Raw genomic sequence first — 13244 nt, 5'->3', positions numbered from 1 at the left:
AAGGTCAAGTAGATTTTGATTACTTAGAGCTTATATCAAAGCTATATCTTTTAAAGAAAAGTTGAATCCTGATTCTATTTAAATCCAAAACAACTAAATCCCCATTCCCAGAATAACCTCAACTGTATCATTCCCAAATGAAGTATAATTAGAATAACTACTTTGTTTTATTTTCCTTGATGATTTTTCTTTGATAAAGCTAAATTGTTACTTAGTATGAATCTGTAAAGCTCTTTTTTAAGTGAAAAAGCTAAATGATAATATATAATATGATGTTTTATTTATCTCTGTGTGTAAGCCTGCATGTGTGTCACAGAATAAGGCAAGAAAAAGAAACCCATTCAATTAACCTGAGTCAGCAAAGAAAGATCTATGCTTTCATTCATTATAGCTATCTACTAGAACTTAGAAGCATCTGAAAGTAGGTATGAAAAGAAAATCTAGGGAACTCTGGCAGCTTCCCTTTAATTCTGCATGAGACCAGATGGCTTTCACAAAGCTCTTGCTTCTTATTTTCCAAATGAGTGGTAATTTCATTCTTTCAACTTTTCCTAACTCAATGTAACATATCAATGAATAATACCATCTCACATCTGTGTCACACTGTACAATTTACAAAGTGCTTTCCTATTCATTATCTCAACTGATGCTTACAATAGTTCAGGTATAGTCAGGGAAAATATTATAACCCCTGTTTACAGATAATGAAACTAAGACCTAGAGATTATTAGTCAAGACTCTTTTAAAAACAATTTGAATTAGCTTAGGCAAAAGATGGAAATATATTGTCTCTCAGTGACTGGATTTATTGGCCCTAATTGTTTCTAGGCACTCTTGAGTTCCCTCCCCACCGCCCTCTCTGTCCTCCCTCTCTGCACACTGGATTCATCCCTGCAGCAGACTTAAATATGGCCTTGCATGATTCCCACTGCCTCAAGATGAGAGAAAAGATGGGACCTCTCCTCCCTCAGCCTGAGTTGGATAATCCAGAGGAAGAACCCACCGGCCCTGGATGGTCATATGCCACAATCTGAACCCACCACTGTGGTCTGGGGATGAAATATTACGGCTTCTTCAACTTGGGTTAAGTCCTGCCCCTGTGCCCAGTATTACCTAAACAAACAAAAAAAGGAAACAGAACAGCCACAAGGAAACTGTGAGGAGAGAGCCTGTTACCCTAGTTTGTGTGCTGCCTTCAACAACTTGCCTAAGAGGCAGCATCAGGACTGAGTAACCAGATCTTGAGGCTGTACCTGTCCCCTCATAGTTTGTCACTGCAGAAGCCCCAGAGATGCTACTGAGCTTCTCTTGTCTTCAGTTACTAAGGTGGTCTGGGAGAGGCTAAAGCTTAGAAAAAACTTGGATTCTTGTCCTAATCCTTTCTCTAGTCAGCTGTGTGATCATGGGCAAGTTACTTAACCTCTGGAAACCATAACTTCCTTTTTTTTGTAAAATAAACAGATCCTGCATCGCAGGGTCATCAAAAGGGTACAGGGAGATAATGTACTCCAGATGACTTGAAAATCTTAAAAGAACTACACTGAGGGTCGTTACTTGTTTCATCCGTAAATGTTATGGAGGCTAAAATCACACATTAACATTCATCAGTTGTAGTCCTAGACGCCACCAGCCCTCTCTACTGGCTTTCCTTTGGTTCTGACATTTCTACTCTTTCAGTTTTAAAAGGCACAGTTCAAAAGGAAACATCAACAGTGTTTTGAAATTAAAAGACTTAGCTCAGAAGAGGAGCTTATGAACAGATGGTTCAATGACACTTAACGTATTCACCTTTTCAACACAGATTAACCAGGAGATGGAAAATTTCTGGAATGCACACAAGAAACTATTAACAGTGGTTAAATTCAGGGAGAGAGACTGCAAGTTGGTGGTGGGGGTTGGACTCTCACTTTTCATTTATGCCTGTGTCTACTACTTGAATTTTAAAAATTTTTTCCTTATATTTCTTTCACAATTAAAAGTAATTAGAAATAAATTATTGGTTATTGCAGAAAAGGAACACGGCATAAACTTAGTGTAGTATTTTGAGCACTAAAAGCTTCCATATGGTATTGGTTATCAGTCAAACTACATACTTCTAGCTACCACCTATTCAGGAAAGTAAAATCAGATTCACTAAATAAAACCTAGTTTTCTTGTCTGTGAATGTACATTTTTTTCAAGAATCATACTGCTTATTTCCACCTGCTGAGGATATGGTTTTAAACCCTTACATAGTCACATATCAAAACTGAAACCACTATCTTAATTCTCAGTTACAAGACACAGTACACGTGGCTCCCTCTCAAGGACTTTACTGCCCTTGTGGACATACTTCTTTATTACCATCAGAGCCTGCTGGGCTTCCAAAAACTGTACCATTTTACAGCAGGGTAGAGGGTTGTACAATATTTTCTAAGAAAATAAAGGTTACATGGCAACATATGCCAAAGCTAAAGAAGATTTAAATAGTATTTGTTTTAAAAACAGTGCAAATGCTAGGATTTTTGAATACTGTGCTCTGGCTAAGTGCTGTACTAGTTGCCTACTTATATCTCTGTAGAAAGGTTATAATCGTTGTCTCCAAATCCAAAAGAAATTTAAAGCCCCAAAGTTTCATAATTAAACCAAGAACTATTTAAGAACCTTTATGCAGTCACCCCTTGAAACATGTTCCTATCAGGTGATGGCCCTTGGGATGTCTAAGGAGAGATTTTAATAAAAGATATTTTTATAAATGAGATTTGTTACTTTGCTTTTACTTCATTAAAGTTATCACATATGGACTCGCCATTTTATTATTTCCAATTATAGGCTGCTACTACGAGCTATTAAAAACTTTTCAACCTAGCTGATACAGCTCCTATCCCACAACATGTAGAAGAAGTCCAGTGTTTTAAATTGTTAAACTTAAAACAAAACAAAACAAAAAAATATTTTTTTGTTGTCATCAGTTTTGCAAAGGATAGGTCAGTCCACAACCTAGGAACAAAAACTACATATATTTAGAATATGCAACTAGCTTCTTAACTCTTGGTGATGTTCCTCTTCTACCCCTCCAACAGCTTACTCATTGGTCTGTCCTTTGGATATTTATATTCAAATATCTTCTCCCAACAATGGAACAGAACAGAACAATAATTTAGGTCTAGAAATTTAATACGCATATATGAAAGCATATAGCGTTCATCCAGAATTTGAAGAAAGGGAGAAGCAGCTTTTCCCTTTGTCTCTCTTTCTCCAAGTTCAGTCAATGTTTTGGTTGTTTTAATTGAGGCAAAAATGCACATAACAAAATTAAACATTTTAAAGTGTACAATTCAATGGCATTTAGTATGTTGACAATGTTGTGCAAGTGTCACCATTATCTAATTCCAGACATTTCTATCAAATCCAAACTCTGTAGAACTCTGTACCCAGAGACATAGGCTTTTTTGATAGAGAACTCTGTACCCAGAGACATAGGCTTTTTTGATCTCTTATTTACATTTCTTCTCTAATTCCTTTTTGGAAAAGAATAAAAGAATCTGGGTTTAAATTACACCATAAAGATTCAATCTTGTTGATTCACAAATATCAGTTGAGGTTTGAAGTTGAAGTGAGGTTTTCTTTTCCCCTTTACTTTTTTGAGGTAGGGATCCAATCAGGGCCTCATATATGCTAGGCAAGCACTCTACCATGAAGCAACACCCTCAGTCCAGAAGCTAGTCTGAATATTCAGGATTGGATGTCCTAGAAAGAAGAAAACTTAAATGATATGGAGAAGGAATTAAAATAATTCACAGTTCTGCAGACATATAGACCAAGGGAACAGAATAGAAGACACAGAGACAAACCCACATAAATACAGTTATTTCATACCAGACAAAGGTGCCGTAATCATACATTGGAGAAATGATAGCCTTTTCAACAAATGGTGCTGGGAAAACTGGAAATGCATATCTAGCAAGAAGAACTTTAACCTCTCTCTCACCCTACACAAAACTCAACTCAAATTGGTCAAGGACCTAAATATTAGACCAGAGACCCTGCATGTACTAGAAGAAAAAGTAGGCCCAACTCTCTATCATGTTGGCTTAGGAACCGAATTCCTCAACAAGACTCCTAAAGAATAAGAAGTAAAATCAAGAATGGGGTGGTTTCAGACTAAAGAGCTTCTTCACAGCAAAGGACACAAACAAGAACTTGAAGAGAGAGCCTATACAATGGGAGAAAATCTTTGCCACCTGCACCTCAGATAGAACATTAATCTCCAGGATATATAAAGAACTCAAGAAACTTAACTTTATAAATAAATAAATAACCCAATCAATAAATGGGTAAAAGGAACTAAACAGGCACTTCACAAAAGAAGAAATATAAATGGTCAACAAATATATGAAAAAGTGTTCAACATCTCTAGCAATTAGAGAACTACAAATAAAAATTACACTGAGATTTCATCTTATTCCAGTCAGAAGGGCAATTACCAAGAATACAAATAACAATAAATGTTGGTAAGGATATGGGGTGGGGGAAAGGGGTACACTTATACATTGCTGGTAGCACTGCAAATTGGTACAATCACTCTGGAAAGTAGTATGGAGATTCTTCAGAAAACTTGGAATGGAACCACAATTTGACCCAGTTATTCCACTCCTCAGTATATAACCAAAGGACTTAAAATCAGCATACTACAGTGAGTCAGTCACATCAAAGTTTACAGCAGCTGAATTCACAGTAGCTGGACTATGGAACCAACCTAGGTACCCTTCAATAGATGAATGGATAAAGAAATCTGATATGCAGATGCTAATACACAATAAGAGGAGGGGGAGGAAAGAACAGAAGTTCATTGGATTAGACAAAGGGGAACGAAGGGAAGGGAGGGAGGATGGAAATAGGAAAGACAGTAGAATGAATTGAACATAACTTTCTTATGTTCATATGTAAATACACAAGTGTATCAAGTACAACCACAAGAATGGGAAGTTATACTCCATGTGTGTGTAATATGCCAAAATGCATTCTACTGTCATGTATAACTATAAAGAATAAATAAAAATAAATAATTCACAGTTCTGTTCATGATTGCTCCTTGTCTGAAACCCACATCTTACCTCAATGACTGATAGTGCTAAATCTTTTGGGGGAGAGGGGGGTGGGTGAGAGAAGAATAGAAAGAGAATTCCTTGGATCTATCAACTAGGACAGCTTGGAAGACAGAAAAAGATTAATATATTAAAAAAAAAAAAAAAAGACTTCCAACTCCTAAAAGTCAAATGCCTATTCTGAAGAAGCCGACGTATTGTTCTTTCAAGTACAGTGAAGAGTTAGTTCTCTTTGTTTAGTCCCAATTATTTGGACAGTACAAATCTCCAAATAAGAGCCAAGAATGCAAGGGATGAAGCTGTAGGAGTTCTATGCTGCTGGCGCAAATGTGGGTTTTGTAACTTCCACACATGTTGACATGCTGAAAAAGGTTCAGGGAGGTCCTGTGGTCACCTAGGAGCAGAGTTATTCAAGCTTCCACAGCAGAGTGCTGTAACACTGGAGAACTGAATGGCTAGATTTCTTCACTAATACTTGTGATTTCACAAATATCATTGGTTTTCCTTAGATAAGAATTTTAGGGAGTCTGTTTTTCTTTTTAAGTTGGTTCGGACCAACATAACAGTTGTCTCTCAGTATCCATGGAAGACTGTTTCCAAGACCCCTGTGAATACTAAATTCTGTAGATGCTTAAGTCCCTTATTGGAGTTGGCATAGTATTACATATAACCTACTGGACCTCTTCCTATATACTTTATAATATCACTAGATGACTTATTATACCTAATACAATGCAAATGCTATGTAAATGACTGTTATACTATATTGTTTAAGGAATAGTGATGAGTATTGTACAGAAGCAATTCTTTTTTAAAAATATTTTCAAACAATGGTTAGTTGAATCCATGGATGCAGAACTCATGAATACAATTAGGACCTAGTAACTATGCATAGATGTAGAGTTTTCCAAAGGAGTTGAATTCACTATCAGTTTCAACCCAAACTTTGGGGGTTACTTCATTATTTATATTTTAACAATTTATATTCTATTTATATTCTATTTTATATTTATATTTTAACAATTCATCAAACTGACCATTACTTTCTACTGGAGCCATTTTGTTAAATATCTAGGGTGAACAAATATCTCAACATGCCTGAGATTCCCTCAGTTTCAGTACTGAAAGTCCTCTGTCCCAGAAAATCCCTCAGTCTTGGGCAAATCAGGACAGTTTGGTGCCCTCCTGCTAGCCCTAGGCCTGGACTTCTGATCTGTATTGCTGGAGTGTCTAAAAGTGGATAGAAAGGGAAGTAGTTGCAAAAATAGCTGAAAAACGGAAAATCTCCACCAAAAATTTCCAGCCATGTTTCATTCTGAAGATTGTTTTCAAAAAATAATCCAGTGATCTATTTCACTCACCAGGCAAGAAATGGTTTCTTGTTTTGTAAGAATGACCCACCTAATGCATGGAGAAAATAAAACCATACCTAGAAACTGACTATAATAAATGCCACTAGAGTGAGGTTCTAAAATATTATCACTCACCCCATTTTCCAGTTAGAACCTAATAAATAATGCATAATGACAGGCAGCCATAACAGCATAAAATACAAACCTCACATTTCTTTGGTCCTATTCAAAGACTTTGGATCCTGTGTGCAGTAGACAAACTCCGGAGTTGGAGAAATGCCAAGAGTAGCAAACTCCAGAGGCCACACCTATAGTACCAGAAAAGCAGGCCAAGAAAGGGGCCATTGGACTTCAATCTGTCCACCTGCTCCATTGCCAAATTCTCTAAGAAAACCAAGAGGCTTCAGTACCAGAACCTATAAAACAGGAATTGCAGAATCAAGACAAAAACTTGCTTCATTATTTTGAGAAGCCAGGACCTTCTCAGTCTTGTGTGATTAAATATTACATTTAATCCTATGTGATTAAATGTTACAGATGATCCTATCTGTACTGTGTGAAGTTTCTACCATTCTGAACCATTAATCTCTTCACTTTATAGTAGGCAGAACAATAGCCCTAAGTATGTTCATGTCCTAATCCCTGAAACCTGTGAATAGGTAACCTTATCTGGATAAAGGCACTTTGAAGGTATGATTAAATTAAGGATCTTATGATGAGGAGTTTATCCTGGTTTATTGAGTTGTGTTCAGTCTTATCATATGGGCCCTTACAATCAGACAACCTTGTCTGTCTGAGTTCAGAGTCAGAAGGAGATGTGACTACAGTATAAAGACACACAGAAATGCAATGTTTCTGGTTTTGAAAATGCAGGAAGGGGGCTTCTAGAAGCTATAAAATACAAGGAAGTGGCTTCTCCCTTAGAGCCTCCATAAAGAAATGTAGCCCTGTTGAGACCAGTGAAATCCCTATAGAACCTCACCCACAGAACTGTAAGATAAATTTGTACTGTGTTAAGCCACTAAGTTGATAATAATTTGTTACAGCAGCAATAGAAAACTAATACATCTCTCATCACTGCTGCTGTGCAATTTGCAAAATGCCTTAGTAGTATTTTGCTTCAGACCTCAATATTTGACCATTTCTTACCTAGTGTTTAATTTGTTCCTCTGTATAGACTTTAAAAAACAGACTTAGTACTAGACCAAATATACTCCAAATCCCTCTGACCATATAAAACAATACTTCCTTTTAGTTGTCTACTTTGTTTAGTTTCTCTCTTCAGCTTGTTAGCACAGAGACTACTTACATAAGGAGCCTCTGAGCATAACTGAAACCAATAATTTTGTATGAAGGAAAAATGCTTTTATAGGGCTGGGGATGTGGCTCAAGCGGTTGGCATGCGCAGGGCGCTGGGTTCGATCCTCAGCACCACATAAAAAAATAAAATAAAATAAAGATATTGTGTCCACCAAAAACTAAAAAATAAATATTAAAAAAATTCTCTCTCTCTCTCTTTAAAAAAAAATGCTTTTAAAAGAGAGTAGAAAGCAACAAATAACCTCCTTAAAATTATATGCTAAGAAACGACAGTTCTCAACATCCTTAGGGCATTCTGGATGTCACAGTGACTGGAAGACACCACTGGCCTTTTATGAGCCAAGAACCAGTACATCAAAAAGCACAATGAAGTATTATTCCATTAAACAGACTGGTAATCCCCACTGACAAACAGCTTGATTGATTTGAAAATTTTCAGTATACTTATTAGCATGAATAAAAATCAGCACACACATCAAATAACATCATATTCTTTTAAAACAGTCTTAATTATTAGTAATATTTGGTAGAATTTAGGAGTGTCTTGGCCCTCATCTAAAAGATGTTAAGTACAGCTACACAGTCTTAAGAGAGTATGTGCATGTATGTGCACGCACGGTTTACTTCTAACCAGATCTAGACCAGAGATTCTCAACCTTGGTTACTTTTCAAAAATTACCCAAAGAGCTTTTAGAAACTACTATTGTTCAGACTCCCACCCTCACCATCAGTTCTCCCAAATCCAGTTCATTTCCAGACCTAAACCCCCACTGATTTCGCTTTCCACTTACCCTGCTGCCTAAGGAATTATCCTTTCAAAGAAAAATTCTGTTCAGGTTCCCTTTCCTGGCTTCCCACCCAGCTGATAGAGTTTGGACACAGGAGTAAAACACATGGGGTCCATCCCAGGCTTCCTTGGCCTGCTTCTCCAGCCATAGCCACTCTAAATTCTAGAAGATTCTCAGAGTGCCCTATGCTCTCTGGGGCCTCTCTGTACTTTCACATGTGATCACTTGTCCCCTCCTCTGCCTGATGGCACTTCATACCACTGCTCAAATGCCTGGCGCTTTTCCCCACCTTGCCTTCAGCCTGGCCTTTTCCTGCTCACAGTTTGACCACAAAGGCCTCCTTGGGCTCGGTTTCTCCTCCTGGAGACTAAGCAACTGAGCCAGGCCTGTGCATTTTTCATCTTTATATGCCCAGCATCTGGCATTCATTCTTTTGTTCATTCATTCAACGGTTTTATTAAATTTATAACAAGTGCCAGACATGCCGGCTACATGCTGGAGGCAAAATTGTTAACAAGTTAGAAACCACGCCTGCTCTCTCAGAGCTTTTCTTAAAAGGGAGGTGGACAGCTGGATGAACATTCGTGATGAAACAGAAAGGTACTGTTTAGAGGACTGGGATAAGTTTGGTTTTGTGTTGTTTTTACACTCCCCGTGTACTAAAAAGTGAAGAAGTAGGGCTGGAGGTGTAGCTCAGTAGAGCGCATGCCTAGCATGCATGAGGCCCTAGGTTCCAACATCTCTCACAAAAAAAATTTTTTTAAATGAATATAAAAAACTGTCAAAAACAGGTTCCAAAGAATTGTGGCATATTCTAAAATGTCTACCTTAACAATCACAGTTGTAGGATGTATGCTGACTTTTCCTCCTGTCAGTGTCTAACAGATAACTTCATTGCAGATATCAAAAGTCCAAATCTGACAACCTTGAAAATGTGAGAAAAGGAAAACTGACCCTCAATTCTAAGGAAGGTCTGCTACCTAATAAACAATAAATATTTGTTGAATGAGTAAATAAATGAATGACTAGTTCTAGTAAACTGAGCCATAAGTAGGTTTACTTTTTATTAGCATTTTCTGTAGCCATTAGACAGTGTAAATAAAAATTAGAAATCCAACAATCAAATTTAAGCTGTCATACGGTTCAATGGGTATAGAAGAGAAGTGGATGGGAATATAAATCAAGCAATACCGGCCCTGAGTTGACAGCTGCTGAAACTGGTGATGAGGATATCAGAGTTTATTGTGGTACTAGCTCTGCTTTGATATATGCTTGAAATTCTTCATAGTGAAGTTAACTTTTTAAATGGGGGGGTAAAATCAAATTCATTGACTAAAGGAAAGTATTACCTTCATGGCAGCAGACAAATACTTATCATCTGTCCCAGAATTATGGAGACCCTTTTGAGTCTACAACTAGATATAAATGGTGTTAGCTAGTTTCAAAAGCTAATAGTGCTTCTTCCAGAAGAATCTCCACCAGCTGAGATTGATCTTCTGTTATTACTGTTATTGGTACAAGAAAAGTCTTTCCAATATCTACGACCCATCTGCTAAGAGCAGGGTTTACGTTCTCTGATCTAATCTCCTTTGAGCTTCTGTCTTGCACAGGGTATGTTCCCAGTGTCTGAACATACCAGACATGGTATGTTTGATACCATAAATCACGTTTGATATCATAAGCATATTCTGTCAAGGCAGCAACTTCAAAGGTTTTCTAGCTCAGATTTTTAGATAATGGGAAACTTGGGGTAAAAATCCAATTTTATCTATCACTAAAGAGAAACATTTTTTTCCTTTGTATCCCATAGTCATGTCAATATTGTTAAGAGTGTATGAATGTTTCTTTTCCATAAAACATAACATGTCTAAATGATTTCATCTATAGACATACTTAAGATTTTTTTCCCTTTTATAGTTCTGGTAAAATTCAAGAAGATCCTAGAAAAAAATATTTCATAACTCTTACCTCTTCAGTTTCCAAAGCCTGAGGCTCACTGGCAGATCTGGCTGTTGAGAAAACAGAGGAAAATGTATTTCTTAAGAAAATGAGAAATAACACGATTTCCTTCAATATAGTTCCCCATTATTTCCCTTTTCTGTGTATATATGAATAGTCACAATGAACCCCACTATGTAGAGTTATAATGTACAAATGAAACATTAAAAGAGAAGAAATCATTTAATTTATGCTAATAAATTCTGAAAAGAAAATAGCAAAACACATAAGAGCTGAATGAGCTAATGAATGTTTCCATAATCAGAATTGATGCTAATGGCAGTATAGTTGGAAGGGCAAAGAGTCTCACAGGTTTACATTTCAGGACCTAAAAACATTTTGTAAACTCTTTCCTTTAAGATATATAGTATGTGAAATAAGAATTTCTCTTTTGTGAAATTCACCAGCTTGCACGAAAGCATGAAAACAAAAAGTCCACTTAGGAACCTAGGAGAAACAGAGCTGTTAGTAACAGAGGCTATGCACCATGGGATGAATAAGAACAAGCTTTGCTCCTAACCTAACCTGTACGTTCCAAGGCAGCAGAGGAAGCACACTCCTGCTCCAGTGTTAGGGACAGAGTTGGAGTCCATATTGTTTGTGTGCATCTGCCTCTTTAAAAGGGTAATTTAAGACAAGCCAGTGGTTATGAAAGTATTTATTGCATCCAAAGCTTCATGCAGGCTGCTTAGAGGTGAAAGGCACCTATGCCCTTAGTAACTAATGTGTCTTGTGAATGTTGAACAGAGGTGGCCTAATTGTGCCTACTGCCTGGTGTGGTTCATATACAGAAGTTTCCTATATAGAGGAGCTTCCTTCCTCTTCCAACTACAGAATGCTTAGTCTAAAGGGAATTGCCAAAGTCTCAGCAAGCACAAAGAGGTATCTCATATTGAGAGTAATACAACTGAAGGTGGAAATCAAATTCAGATTGGGTCTCAGGACCAAATAAACAGCAGCATCTCTAGAGATCTCACACTGCTTGAGACTGGCATGTAGGCTACATCTCAACACAACTAACACTATTCTCAGGCTACTATAAGGGGTCACATGTTTTTTAAAGAACCAAAGTTATTAAAAACCCATTATCTCATGATTAATGACAGCAAAGGAAAAGAAAACAAGCCAAGGGCAAAAAACAACCTATTTTCAGAGAATGAACCCTGGGGATAACAATGACTGAGTTGCAAAATAAGCCTGTTCAAGGGTGCTCTGTGACCAATATATTATTGCTGATAGTATACATGGGCATGGCTTCTCTGGGAAATAGTTTAGCACTATTTATCAAAAGTCTCAAATATATTCTCAATCATTATTTTAGTGACATCACTCCTTAATTTGAATAAAACAAATAGACAAAGAATTATTATAATTATTATAATCTTATTAACAATAATACACTCTTCTAAGTAAAACAAGACTCTCCATATGTAAAACAAACAATGGACACAACAAAATTAAATGATGAAAATGCATGTGAGACAATTAAGTGAAATAAGACATAATAAAATGTTATCAAAAAGGTAGCTTCAACCAATATTGTAATTTAAATTTGCATATTGACTAATCCCTCCTTATCTGAGGTTTTACTTTCCTTGCTTTCTGTTACTTGTAGTCAACCACTATTTGAAAATATTAAATAGAACCTTTCCAGAATAAATAATTAATGAGCTTTAATTGTAGGTCATTCTGAGAAGTATGATAAAATCTCATCCTTGCTTTCTCTATCTTACTCAGGACATGAATCATATTCTTGTGCACTGTATCCACACTGTATATGCTACCCACTCTTAGTCACTTTGGGTTAATTGAACACAAGAATTATGATATCTTGCAACAGTGGATATAGTAATTGAGACCAACACAGACTACAACCATGCCTACACAATTTACCTCACTTCCTCTCATCATGTAGGCATTGTATCATCTCATATCATCACAAGAAGGTGAGTATAGTATAACTGAGAGAGAAAGAGACCATATTCACCTAACTTTTATGAGAGTACATTGTTAAGATTGTTCTATTTTATTATTGTTGATAATGTCTTACTACACCTAATTTATAAATCAAACTTTACCATAGGTATGAATGTATAGGAAAAAAACATAGTATGTACAGGGTTTGATATTATCTTCAGCTTCAGGCATCCACTGGGGGCCATGGTGCATGTCCCCAAGGATAAGGGTGTATTCCTGTACATCATATTTTTTAACACATAGCATCTATGATTTTTAAATATATAATATTTTCTAATATATCATACATGCTAACATATAACATTATAAATATGCTATGTACATACTATAATATATAGTGTGAAAACAATATTTTCTAGTATGCAATATACATCTCTCATTCTGATACATATGTATGTATGTATGTACGTTTGTGTATACATATACACACATTTTTTTTGTTTAGAAAAGGACTGGAAGAAAATACATAAAAATGTAAACCACACATTTCCTCTCTTTTATAGGATTATAGAAATGGCAGAAATTTCTAGATATGCCCCAAAATATGCTTTTCTTTTCTTCATTACTTTTAATAGAATTTTAAGCTATGCTATAAGCTATATATCAAAATACCTATTTTTCCCAGCTTCTCTACTGCTAGGTGTATGGGAAAAATACATATGTGATAATCTTAAAAAAAATGAAATTTGGGCAACATATTCCTTCTTTCTACCCATAAGAAT

At 36.3% G+C, this 13244-nt stretch overlaps 1 protein-coding gene across 1 annotated transcript in view; it reads right to left on the bottom strand.

The window, feature by feature from the left end:
* Gng2 (G protein subunit gamma 2) overlaps positions 1-13244 on the bottom strand; it is a 103655-nt gene that overhangs the window by 77163 nt on the left and 13248 nt on the right. Inside the window, exon 2 of the mRNA XM_076850284.1 lies at positions 10516-10556. The gene's annotated coding sequence lies outside the window, so the exon portion shown is untranslated. The remainder of the gene's footprint in view (positions 1-10515; positions 10557-13244) is intronic.

The sequence above is a fragment of the Callospermophilus lateralis genome, chromosome 3, assembly GCF_048772815.1.
Source record: "Callospermophilus lateralis isolate mCalLat2 chromosome 3, mCalLat2.hap1, whole genome shotgun sequence".
Taxonomy (NCBI): Eukaryota; Metazoa; Chordata; class Mammalia; order Rodentia; family Sciuridae; genus Callospermophilus; species Callospermophilus lateralis.
This window is presented reverse-complemented; position numbering and strand designations above follow the sequence as displayed.